The following is a 13,345-nucleotide window of genomic DNA, read 5'->3' on the forward strand; positions in this document are numbered from 1 at the left end:
CTCAGCTGGATCAGGATGGCATAAAAGAACGTTATTCATTACATGATTCCTGTCCAACAGCATACTGCAATTGAATAGTAATGATATCATTAAATTTTAGGACTTCAGCATTTTGTAAATTAATTTGGCCTCTCTGTCTTGGGAGGCAAAGGGCAGAGAGGGAGTCCTTAAATACTGATGAATTTTTTTAATAGATGATGAGAGCTTTCATTCGTGGAAAAACACTTAGCTGGTTTATACCGTATTCCAGACATCCCTATATCACTTTCACTTCTGAAGTCTGATGCTGCTCTGAAATGGGATGAGACAGTAAAATCTGTAACATGAAGTTCATTGTCTTCTGTTTCCCTCAGACTGAATAAATTACCAAGCTAATAACATTACTTTTTTTAGACTATATTAAAGAACACTGCTAGTCCCAAAGTTTCCTTCTGAATTAATTCCAGTCCAAACTGGCAAATCTGCACGTAATTAAGTCCTTGTTAACCTAAAGAAATGTGTCCATTCACCTCTTCCTCTAGCAAATATTAATTGCTGACACTGATAAGTCAGTATCATCTCACCTGGACAATTTTGTGAAATACTCAGGGAGAAAGGTAGGATCAAGCAAGTGAATTTAATGTGTATTTTCAGGGATTGCACTGGTACATTCTTCATAGCTTGGTTTCATAGACTAGATATTTTGACAGGTGAAAAGTAATGACTTGGGATCTGTACTAGATTGGCAGCCATTCAAAAATCCCAGATGCATCCATTAGATACATGCAGACCATTGCTGTAGCTCACATGCTACTACTCCATGTTAGTCTTGAATGTGCAAGAAGGAATAAAGGTAATTTACAACCTATTCGGCTTAAAAGGCCCACTGAGTTTCAAATCAGCCCTTGTGTATACCCCATACAGATAGGTAATGTACAGTAGATTATATTTAAGAATAAATTCCTCACTGTAAAGGTGGTGAGTGGATGCCTCATCTCTGGAAGGGTTCAATGCCAGGCTGGATGGGGCCCTGAGCAACCTGGTCTAATGAAGATGCCCCTGCTCATGGCAGAGGAGTTGGAACTAGATTGTGCTCAATGTCCTTTCCAACCCAAGCCATCCTATGAGTCTATGATGATTCTGTGATATATATTCAGAGGGTAAAAAAGAATCTGGGACAGACCTTTCATGCTTGTTTCTTCCTGGCTAGATAGATAAATATCAAACCTGTGTGACTGTAGTAATGCCTCACAGGAAAGTGATGTGACATCATGCCTTTCAGCACCAAAACAAAGTTCTTCACCGTGCAAGTTAATGGTGGTTCTCGGTTGACTGGTAATGTTCAGAGGCTGTGTCTGCATTGGTGAACAAAACTTTACAGAATTATTGCCTGACATTGAAGCCAGCTGGCACAGTACACCTTTTATCAATCCTTTTAAACTCTCTGTCTCCAGTGCAGCACATCCATAGTCACAATACCTGTTTGGAATCATCACTCATAGCTTTCCAACTCAGCTTGGGAGACATTTGACCAAACACTGGGTGCCTCCAGTCAAAACCATGCCAGGGGCACAATACAGCAGAAGACCTGGCTGAAGTCCAGGCCACAGGAGCATATCCTGGCATTACTTAGTTTACCAGCATAGATATGACTACAAGCTATTATTACAGTGAGGCTAATAAAGAACAAAAAATACCCAATGTTTGTTAGTTGAATAAGTGCATATTTTTGTGGACTCGCAGATTTGAAAATTTGGTTTTATCTATTTATGTACCAGTATGGAACAAAAAAAAAAAAAAAAGAAAGGAAATTTATTTACCCTAACTTGCCTGACAGAGAGTCTGACCCAGGCTGAAGTTCCACAAAGCCCTTTTTCATTTATTCAGAAGTTAGACAATTAAACAAAGAGAAGTCACTCCATCAACCAAAGAGCACTACAAACAGACATTTCTACCCAAATTCCATTTTCATAGCCATTTCCTCCTTTCCTAGAGTGATGGATGAAAAAAATTAATTTCCAGACTAAAGAAAAATGGAGGAAATATCACTGTGGAAGTAGGGTATACAAACAGTCATGGCCTCCCTGAGGTAAGAAGGAAAGAAATGCAAACTCTCTTCATGAGGACCCAACAAATGTTATTTTTCTCCATAGGTTGTAACAGAAGCCTTGAGTAGTTGGATTAGACAGACATGCCTGTTTTATCAGAGGAATCTCTCCCTACTTCCTCCTTATTTTCCCCCTTCCTATCTTTGTCATACCTGTCTCCAACCACTTCCCTTTACAAGCCATTGATGCCCCCAGGCTGCTAAAATTCACTCACATTTCAAGTGATTCATTAGGCTGGGCTGGCAATAGCAGCTCTGTGCACTCCCTCCTGCTCTCTTGTGCCTTAGAGGACAAAATGAGATATCCAGGTCAGATTATAAGGATCTCTTACTTCTGCCTCTCCTTGGCAAAATCTGCACTTTCAGAGTATTCCAGTGACAGCCTCACTCTTCTTACACAAAGTAAGAAATATGACCTTGGAATTACAACAGATAAAGCAAAACATCAGCCACAAAAGCAGGTAAAAACATTACTGGTGTTCTCAGGGTATAATCCCAGGGCCAGTCCTGCTATCATCAAGTTTTCTTGTAGTACCAATCTGGAATGTGCTGTTGACTTTCTCAAGAAGTGAGGCATTGAAGAGGGATCAACACAGATTGGAGCACTGGGCAATAGTTAATGAGGTGAAAATTAACAAGTGCTAGATTCTACACTTGGGGTGGAACACCGGGCACAAGTATAAACTGGGAAAGGACTGCCTGGGAACAGTCCTGCAGACAGGGATCCAGGGGTGCTGGCCAGCAGGAGTTCAACACTTGCAGCAGCGTGTTCTGGCAGCCAAGAGGGCAAATCCCATCCAACACAGGGGTATCCAACACAGCATCACCATCCAGGCAGAAGAGGTGATTGTCCCGCTGTTTTCAGTGTTTGTTAGGCATCATGTGGAGCAAGATGTGCAGTTCTGGGCCCCACAACTTAAGAATGATGCAAAGGTCCTTGACTGTGTCCAGACAAGGGCAACAAAGCTGGTGACAGGGCTGGAAGGAATGTCATGTGGAGTGGCTGAGCACTCTGGGTTTGTCTAGTTTGGGGAAAAGGAGGCTGAGGGGTAATCTCATTGCCCCTTACAGCTTTCTGACGTGAGGACATGGGAAGAGAGGTGCTGAGAGGTGGGAATTGTTCAAAGCTGCAAAGGAAGGTTCACACTGGATTCAGGAAGCATTTTTTTATCCAGAGGGTGGTCAAACACTGCAATAAGTTTCCTAGAGAGGCGGTCAATACCCCAAGACTGTCAGTGTTTGAGGTACCAGACCTTTATAGTGGGAGCTATATGGCTCAATTTTGAATTATATATATAGATGTATATGTAAATGTAGATGTAGATGTAGATGTAGATGTAGATGTGTGTGTGTATATATATATATATATGTGCATATATACACATATAAGTTTTGTATTATAGATATATTATAGAAGTATTTAGTAAAGATTGGTTGTTAGAAGACAAACTGATTTTGTCTTGACAGTTTGATGCTGTTCATAATGGGAAAAATCTTGACAAAAGAAGGAGGAATGAGGTGGAGGAGTACCTGTGAATGAAACATGCTCCAAAAAATCTGGAAAGACCCCTAAATGCACAGAGTTGTAGACCCCTAAATGCACAGAGTTGTCATACCTATGCTGTTATGATTAGTAAATAATTCAAGAGATGGATAAAAATGGATGTGCTTAATGTTACAGAGAAAATCTGAGTTGCTGTGTCCTATGCCATATGAGCCTCCACCTCTGGAAACTTCCTACACTTCTGCTGGAATATACTAGTAATGTTCATCTCCATTCAGGTGTCACAGTTAGACCCAAGATCCTATTTATGCTAACCACAATAAAAGCAAAATTTATCATCCCCTGAAGCACCTCAGTTCAAGAAAAAAATGAGATCTTACTACTATCCTGTATCCAGAACCATTGAGTAAGGGTGCTGCTTGTGAGACGAATGCCACATCAGTACCAAGACGACTACTCCCCATCAACACTGCAGGTATAGGTGCCTGTAGAAAAAACTTTGAATCAATGAATGACCCTTGTCTTTAACTCAACTTCACAGTAGGCACTTACCTCTGAGTTAGGCAAGAGAAGAGTTAGACTGAACAAACTCTTTTTCTCTAGAGTGCCCTTCTCTGGAAATGAAAGGACACTTGCACTGTGAGGTGGAGAATGAGCCCTTGTATTCAGTGAAGGGGTAAGATGTACCAGCTCAGTCCCCTGTCTCCTCTTCTTCTGCTTAGTTGTTAGTGGTATGTCCCCATGCATATAAGAGGCAGATGGAAAATCCCACTAGCAAATATACTTCTGGGACAACACAACATATTGAAATTTTTCTGGTCTAAATTTCTGAAACCATGTCAGGAAGTTGGTCCCTCTGTTTTTAAGCATCAATAAAACCCAAATTGGCCTGGAGGTGGCTGCATTTCACTGGTGGGGAACAATACCACCAACGACAGGTGCACACATGGTCCTCAGTAAGGGAAATGGATAAGAATAATTGCAGAAGGATGGCCATTTGACTGTTGGAAAAACAAAACAACTTAAACAGGTAATAATTGAAATAGCCTGGCAGTTCCATGAGAGTTTGAAAGTTTTAAATAGCTGATATTTATAAGGTCCCATTTGGAACAATGGCATAAAGAGGTTCAAAGAAAAATGAAAAACACTATTATTCTTATTATCTTTCTAAGACAGTATTTTACTCACATTTCTGAACTGTTTCAATTTGCCATGAAGTTCAGCCATCTCTATTCCCTTTTGAATGCTAAATTAATTGGTACTGAGAACCTCTGACCTATTTTCTTCTGTTATTTTTTCTTTTTTTTTTAATCTGAGTCATGTTATTCTAGGCAATCTCCTAGAAAGAATCTGAAACAGCAGGTACTGTGTTTCACCAGACACTTATCTCCTCTCTGCCTACCTCCTTTTAAAAGGAAGCTGCACTGAAAATGGAATTTGATTACAAAAGAAATCAATGTGTAACTCAGAAAAAAGAACCTCCTTCATAATTTATATAGCCCTGCTGCTTCACCCTAATTAATGTTCATCTGTAACTTATTCTTCCTGCAGGTTTTCCTTTCTAAATGAGTGAAAAATGACAGGAAACCTTTGGACAGTAGTTTGCTATTACAGAATTACAGAAGAAACTGGATTGACTTATTTAAAGTCCCTAGTAAATGTCTCGTAGGCCTTAAGAAAATACTGTCATTCAATTTAAAGAGGGTTTTATTTGATCCAGGTGCAGCTGGATATCAGAAAGGTGATGTAAATACAACAATCTATTGTCAAGAGTGTAGGCAGTTTAATTTCTTTGCAGATGATATATACCTGGATTTTCTGTTTAACTGGCAGGATAATCAGCATGCACCTGTGGGAAACAATCATTAAAGTGATGGAATATGGAAATGAGCCTCATGCATAGATAAAGGGTGGAAACATAGTCCTGGGGTGAAGGACTGGATTCATGGTCTTGGCTTGATTTTTTTTCTCAGTGGTAGGCAGAAGTCTCTGTCTACAGAGAGAGAATACAGATATTCCTTTCTCTCATCCTTGTCTATTTATGTTTGAAAAGGTTAAATCCAAGGACCATCTCTCCTATTTTACATGTCTGCAGTCTAGGGCCTAAGACATTTCTTTTCATGCAAATGCATAAACTATCTATAAATGCATAAACAAATCTATATCTATAGTATAAACATATACTATAGATATAGAGAGAAAAGCAGTGTGTGAATCAAGAGCAGGTATATCATCAGACATATGTTCACCTTCTGCACTTGAAAAACTGGGTAAGGCAAAAAAATCAAAACTCTTAGGAATGCAAAAATATGTTATCAAAGGTTTTATAACATTTGCCACCTTATCACAAAGAATTATATAAAGCTTATTCAGTACCCTTATTAACCTTGCACGATCACAATGTAACACAAGGTTTTCTTTCACCACAGGGAAACTGATGCATATGAGCAGCCGAAGGAATTGTTCAAAATCAAATGGTGGAAGCTAAGAAGGATTTTTACATATGCAAACCACATGCATCAAATCCTAGACAGTATTTTAGGGAAAAAAAAAAAAGAACTATGTCTACTCACTTAAACTAATTACCGTTTTTCATAAATAAACACATAATGTACCCATTAGAAGCAAAGCTTTCTAGTGCTTCCATTTTGAACATGAGGAAATAATTTGTCTGGGAAAGTAATTTATTTGACTCTCCCAAGTATAATTTATGGCACACACATGAGGTTTTTCCAAAGCAACATTATCCCAACACTGAATTATAATGAGACAGAGGACAGTGCTGACTTTTATTTTTGATTGTCGTTCAGATAATTAAGATTACTTTAACATTTTAGACAAAGCAGTGATAAGACTAGCAATATATATGGAAATTGGATTTCAGGTTTTGCTGAACTTATTTCTTCTAGGTAACAGCAAAGCTCAAGATCTAGGCTCACTTGCTTCATATCACAGGGTATATTAAAATTATGCTTCCATTTCACATTTCTATGAATGGATTAACCTTTCTTAATTTAAGTAGTTTGCAGATGGCCTTGGAGGGTAGCTCTTGCTCCCCAAATTGTTATGTAGCAAAATTGCTCTGCTACAGCTCCAACAAACCTGCACTAGGAGGGGAAATACAGGAAGAATTAATGTTATCTGAAGGATACAGTCTAGGGTATAGGTACTAATGGTTAAAAAAAAGGGGAATAGTTCTGGCTATTTCCACTTTTTTTCACCACACACTTCCCATGCAACATGTCTAGATATATCAATTAAATCCACATTTTAAGAATTTTTTTTTGTTTTTAGCTTAAGTCCTAGTGCTTTGCAAAGCTGAAGAAACTCCATATTAGAGACTCTATACTGGTCAATAAGGCTGTAACTATAAAAAACAGTCCAGAAAACAGTCTAGGCACTGGAATACGATCATCAGCATGACAAAAATGCAAAGCATTCCTGAAATGAGTTTGTCCCACTCTAACTTTTAGTCTCACAAAATATTGCTTCCATAGTTCATCTGTTGATTTTCCCTGTCCAGAAACCATGGCTTTCCTCATCACTGTCTCGTCTACAGTCACTCAACCCACTTCAGAAAAAAGCAAGCAGATCAGGACTAGCCTTGGATTGTCTGACCATAAAAAAAAAAAAAAAAAAGGTTTTGAGAAAAGAACCTGAATCTGCTTCTCTTTAATGTTTTGGCATGTTTGATAGATCATTCATGTGTCAAGCAGAAAATGCTATATCCCATCTCACCATTCTGCTTCCTAAAGTGGATATGCTGAGCTAAACAGCTTACAAGCTGGACAAAAAGTATAGAGATCATGCTACCAGCTTATTTATAGTTACTTGGTGTTATTTAAGTTCCTCCTGGTTTACAGTGATAAAACTGAGAATGGAATATAGAGCATAGAGTGACAAAAGCTTCCATTTTTACTCCAGTATTGACATGACTGTTATTTCTGATAGAGTAAATGTAGCAGAACTCCACAAGATGATCATCAGTGGGATAAACTTGGCATTGGTGCCACAGAGAGCTCTGGCACATCACAATGGCATTGCAATAAAGGCAACTCAGATGAAACAATCCATGCAAAAGGACTTTGACTTAGAACACCCAAGCATGGCCTGAGGAGCCCTGACCTCTTGTTTCCCTGATCTCACCTTGAAAACAACTAACATTGATCTTGTGTGCAAACAGAACAATTGTTGGATTCGCATTGCAATTTGATTGAGCATTATCCACTATTCACTGGGAACCCTTAAAACAATACTGAGAAACACAACATTAAGACTGAGCTCGGTGCTGACCCTGAAATGGAACAGCGGATGCCATGAAAACATGAATTTTTCCTAGTGAAATATTAAAATATCACAAGGCTTTGAAATATAAGACCACTGTACTTGTTCCCAAGTCCACTGAAAGAATAACCTGACCATGTCTATCACAGAAGGAAGTATGAAGGGACAAAAGCTGAGGGAGGTTTATGTTACATATCAGGAATTTCTGTAATTTTGAGTATAAATAGTATTTCTCTGAAAAAATTTCTTCACACACATTCCCAGTTACAACCCATATGTTTTTCTAGAACACCCAATGACCTTGGGTATTTTGGTGATGTTAGCTCCATGACTGTGCCAATTAATTGGGGGTGCCCAAGAACACTGAAGCCAACTGACAACAATATACAGCTCCAGCAAGTCCACAGGGCCATGAAGACAGTCAGGAAGCTTGAACACATGGAAGAAAGGAAGAACTGCAGGAGGTGAGTTTATTCAGTCTGGGGAAGGTTTATAGAGAACCTTTTTGCTATTTTATTGCAGAGGGTTACAGCTACCTACTGAAAGGGTGTAGCACCAGTGGAGCTTCTCTTGTTTCTCAGAGGAGCATAGCAATAGCATAGAAGGCAGTGAACACAAGCTGCAACACCCTAAACTTTTATCAGCTACTAGGGACAAAAAAACCCCCACCTCTTCATGAGCATAGTCACATTTATGAAAAAGACCCAAAGAAAGAGGGGAGGGTGAATTGTCCATCCCTGTAGAAGTGCAAACTGTAGCTTGAAAGGGCCCTGAGATGATTGCTCTTAGCTGCTCTTGCTTTGAGCAGTATGGTTGGCTTGAGACCAGAGGCCACTGGTATATATATATATATATATATATATATATATATATATATACACAGATATCCTGTGCTTCTCTGACTGCATGATCACCTGCCCTTCCATAGCAGCTGTTTCACTGTTCGACAGCTGAAATTTTAGAGGGCTGAGTTATATTTACATAGAATACAGCAAACTGACTGTGGCTGTAAAAGGCCTAAAAGGCCTTTAAACACTCAAATTATTTGATATTCAGACCTATTGTTTATCTTCTCCCTCACAAGATATATGAGCTACACCACTGAAATTTGAGAATACGCTTTTTGGGAATATGTTCAATGCATAGTTTGACTTACTGACACACAAATTCTCCAAAACACGATTATTCTTTTAGCTATGGCTCTCTCTTCTTTGCTACTCTGCCCTACCACACTGTCCAATATTAAAATTAATAAACTAAACATTAAAATCCAAGATAGTCAAAACCAATAATGTTAAGACTGAAGGATTGTTCACATCTGCACACACAAAATAAGTCAGATGAAAAGAGAAAAGTCAGACACACAGAAAAGTCAGAAGAAATAGAACTAAACCAAAACACCAGAGGTTTATCATCTAACAAAACTGGGATAATGGAGAGGCTCTATCTGCAGAGTATTGTCCACAGTTCATGACTGCTAGTCAACCAAAGGTCTGCTCTGCATGCTGGGCACACACCATACACCTGACTATTAAATAGGATACACATAACTGCTCAGCCAAGCTTCACAGGAAAAAAAATGGAGACACAAAAATTGGTAGCCTTTGGCATGGAATCAGCAAGACTGAATGGGGCTTAGAACCCCCCCTTCAAAGGCAGGAGGAGGCTGAAAGCACCAGTTCAACAAATAAGTGGGCAAGAAGCAAACCTGAGATAAACAAGGCACCAGCACTCCAGCTATTTACTGGAGGATGTCGCTAATGGCCCAAACAAAACACCACTATTCACTCAAGGGTATCCTGACCTGTGTATCCCCAAAATGAATCCCCTCAGTATGATCTGCAGCTACAGTAAGAAAAAACAGAGGAAAAGAAAGCCAGCCACAGTTGTTAGGATGCTTAAGAATATTTTCAAGTGTGCATTTGTCCACAACATGTAGAAATCAGTCATGCCATTCACCTAGGGACATGCAGAAATTTTGTTGCAGATCTAAGAATTACAACAGGCATAAGCCAAATATAAAATTATTGCCACTACACAAATGACAAATATACAATAACTGTACACTGAAGCTGAATCTGTTCTCTGTGGATGAACTCACACTGGCAGGTATAGTATTAAATTTGAAGACTTACACAGCTGTCCCTCAAAACAATGGTGTGAGTTTAGGCATCACTTGAGCAGAACTTTTAATACATCCCAGTGTTTGTCTTTCTTCCAATTATTCTCTCTTTTCCATTATCCTACTTTCTTTGTTCTCTTATTTATGCTCAGCTGGTCCTGTATTCTCCATTCCATTTTTGGCATCATTATTATTATTACTTCTCATGGTATTTGTCTTCCTCTACCAGCTCTCATCTGTGCCATTTGCTTTGCCCTTTGTTTTATTCTTGTCTTCTGGACTGGGCTGGCAATAAGAGATGACTGCATGGCAGGGAAACCTTTCATCTCAATGTTCAGTCAGTAAAGAAAAGCATTAAGCTGACTCTCTGGCGTCGGGTGTTTTTTCTCTCCATCAAACAGAACAAAGTAAAACACAACAGATCTCCTCATGTAAAGCTCAGAGCTCTGTCCTCTGCCAGGACACTTCTTGTAGGTTCTACTGGATGGATGATCTGCATGCTTTGCAATCATAACTCACAGTTTAGCAGTACAGAGATTATTGTTGTACTGTTCATGCATCACAGCATTTTATTTCTTACCACTCAAAATTTCACAAAACATATTTAATGATGTTTCCTTCCTTTACAAAATGCACGAATATGTATTCAGAAAAGAGCATAGGGGTTTCAATTTTTAACATGCTCCAGAAACTTCATGTATTGCATATAATCAGACCAAAAATACTCCAGATTTATTTAAGTTCTTCAAAAGGAATTCCAGACACTTGATACAGGTAGAACTGTGCATTTTAGATGACTGCTGTTTATAGTGTTTTTTCTTTCAATTCTATCCAAAATTGCTATCTACAGAAATCCAGTATTTCCTTCTAGTTCTTTCTAATGGATTTAGAAGACAAAAGAGAGATTGCTTAAATGTCATTTTTTTCCCCCTGACAGATTGCCTATTAAGTAGAAAAAATTTCAAATAATGTGTGAAATAATGCTGCAAGTCAATGACAGGGTTCTGGCCCTCTAAATCTGACATCTTACAGCTTCTGCCGAGGGTCACAATTGCAGACACTTTCCCTTCTTGATTAAGTTTTTCTGCTTATTATGTTTTATCACCTTATGCTCTTGGTGTGAAAGAAAAATTTCCTTTTTTTTTCCTCTGTCTGCTTTTGAAAGAAATGTACCATGACCTGACCAGAAAAAACCATTTCGTATTGGCTGAAAAATTAGGGTTGATTGGCATTTAATTTTGTATTGCGAGTTTTCTCTACTGCAAAATAGAATAATTCTTCTCCAGAGATCTAATTCCTTAGGGGACCACCCAAGGAGCTTACACTAGTCCCACCTGTCTGGCTCACTGGCTGGTATCCCACTCATGTTTCTAGGCAGACAGCCAAAAAGAAAGGTCACCTGAGAGCAGCTTGCCTGGTGGAGGTGATAAAAGCCACCTGTACATCAAGGGAGCCAAGTGTCATGTTGGGCAAAGAACAGAGCAGCCTTCAGGCAGTCTGGGGAATCAACTGGTTAAATATTTGAAGTGTTCAAATAACTTAAATCTGAAGCAACTTGCAGACAGGTGTTCTGAAAGAAATTTCCAAGAATTGTGATGGTTGCTAAAAATACATCTTAATATACATTAGTACAGAGTAAGACTTACTTCTTGGTGATATTCAAAGAGGAAAAGGGGATAATCTAGGTAACTGCAGAGTAGTTAATCTGATTTCACTTTTCAGCAGAGAAATCCCAAAGTTGATATGGGATTCAATTAATGAAAATTAAAGGTAGAACTATAATTAACACCAGTCTATACAGTTTTATACGGGCAGCTCATGAAACAAATTTAATTTTCCTATTTGACTTCATCATGCTTGCGCAGCTCATAATGTACTTGATTTATTAATGTTTTTGACTTCAGATGGAAAATTAACTCTTCAAAATATCACTGATGCACATATTAAATGGTTTAAAAGCAGGATGGCTGACGGACAAGAGAGATGTCAGTAAAAGACCATCATCATCAAATGCAGGTGCCTCTGAAAGGATTCTTTTGGATTTGTTATGTGAACACTACTTACTAAGGAATGCATCTCTAAACTGGAACAAGTGATTTGGAGAAGGTTGATAGGCTGGGAGACCTGAAAGCAGGTCCTCTTGAACCCATAGAAGTCTATAAGGAAAAAAGGAAATCTATTTTCTTGTATGTATAAAGACAGAGGTAATCAGGATGACAGACAGCAGATGCTACTACCATGAGTTGTAAAAGAAAATAAGTCGGTACCTCTGTACTCTGCCTGTTGAAACATGACCAGAAAACTATACTGTTTACAGAAAAGGGATACAGAAAACCTGTGGAACCTAGGTAGAGATGCCTTAGCCATATGGGGAGAGGTGTCAGGGACTAAAGAGGTTTCTGATGCTGTAGGAAGATTAAATCAGGTATAGTCATAATACCGATTGCACACAACTTTTTCAAAGCAAGGCTGATTACCAGAAGCAGTGATAGTTTCTCCAGATTCAAGTATTTTCCAGCAAATCCTAGATGCATTCTTCCAGGTGCTCTGCATTTAGACTTCAGGAACAAGCTGTAATGTAGGGATAAATTGGTTAAATACAGATTTGGGCACACAGGAGTTAAAAATTAAGAAGGCAACATTCTTCTTAATCTTTAAAGTTCATGAGGATATACAAAACACCTTTGTCAGTTTTCATGAAACTCTGCAAAAATGGCTCTTCTCACTTCAGTAGTTTGAGGCACGTTTGCACGGCACAGGGCAAGAAAGAGAATGAAGATTCTTAAAAGTTCTTTGTCTTGGGAGAAGTGCAAAACCCCAGGGAGAGCCCTAGGGTGGGATAAGCTTGGTATTTCCCCTAGAAGCAGAGGTGTTTGGATGTCTGGCTTTTTAAGTGAGGCGCAGAAACACTATACAGAGACCACCAAGCGAACAACTGAGTTTTGAATGATCAACTCTAACCATCATTTTATAAAACATCCTTGTTAAAATAAAGCCCCTGATAAAGACATAGATCATAATTTGTTAGAAAGAAACTCCAGTTAACTTAGTTGCAGCTGTAGGACAAATCTTTCTCTTCGCTAAGTAACCTTTCATCTGATTCTGATTCTTTCTGACATATTAATGCTCTGTGTTTAAAATTCCCCTCAGCTCTCAGATTAATACCACCCAGTCTTTCACTAATAAAACAATCTTTTCCCTTTGCCCTTTCTAAGTTGAAGCGTATGCAAATTATATCCAAAGACATAGTCCTTGGATCGATTCCCTGATGATGGAAAGGTAATTTGCTTTCTCTGTGTCAGGTAATGCCACCCTCACACAGATGCTTGAGCACTGGTTCAATTTTCTC

Source organism: Melospiza melodia, chromosome 2 (assembly GCF_035770615.1).
Source record: "Melospiza melodia melodia isolate bMelMel2 chromosome 2, bMelMel2.pri, whole genome shotgun sequence".
Taxonomy (NCBI): Eukaryota; Metazoa; Chordata; class Aves; order Passeriformes; family Passerellidae; genus Melospiza; species Melospiza melodia.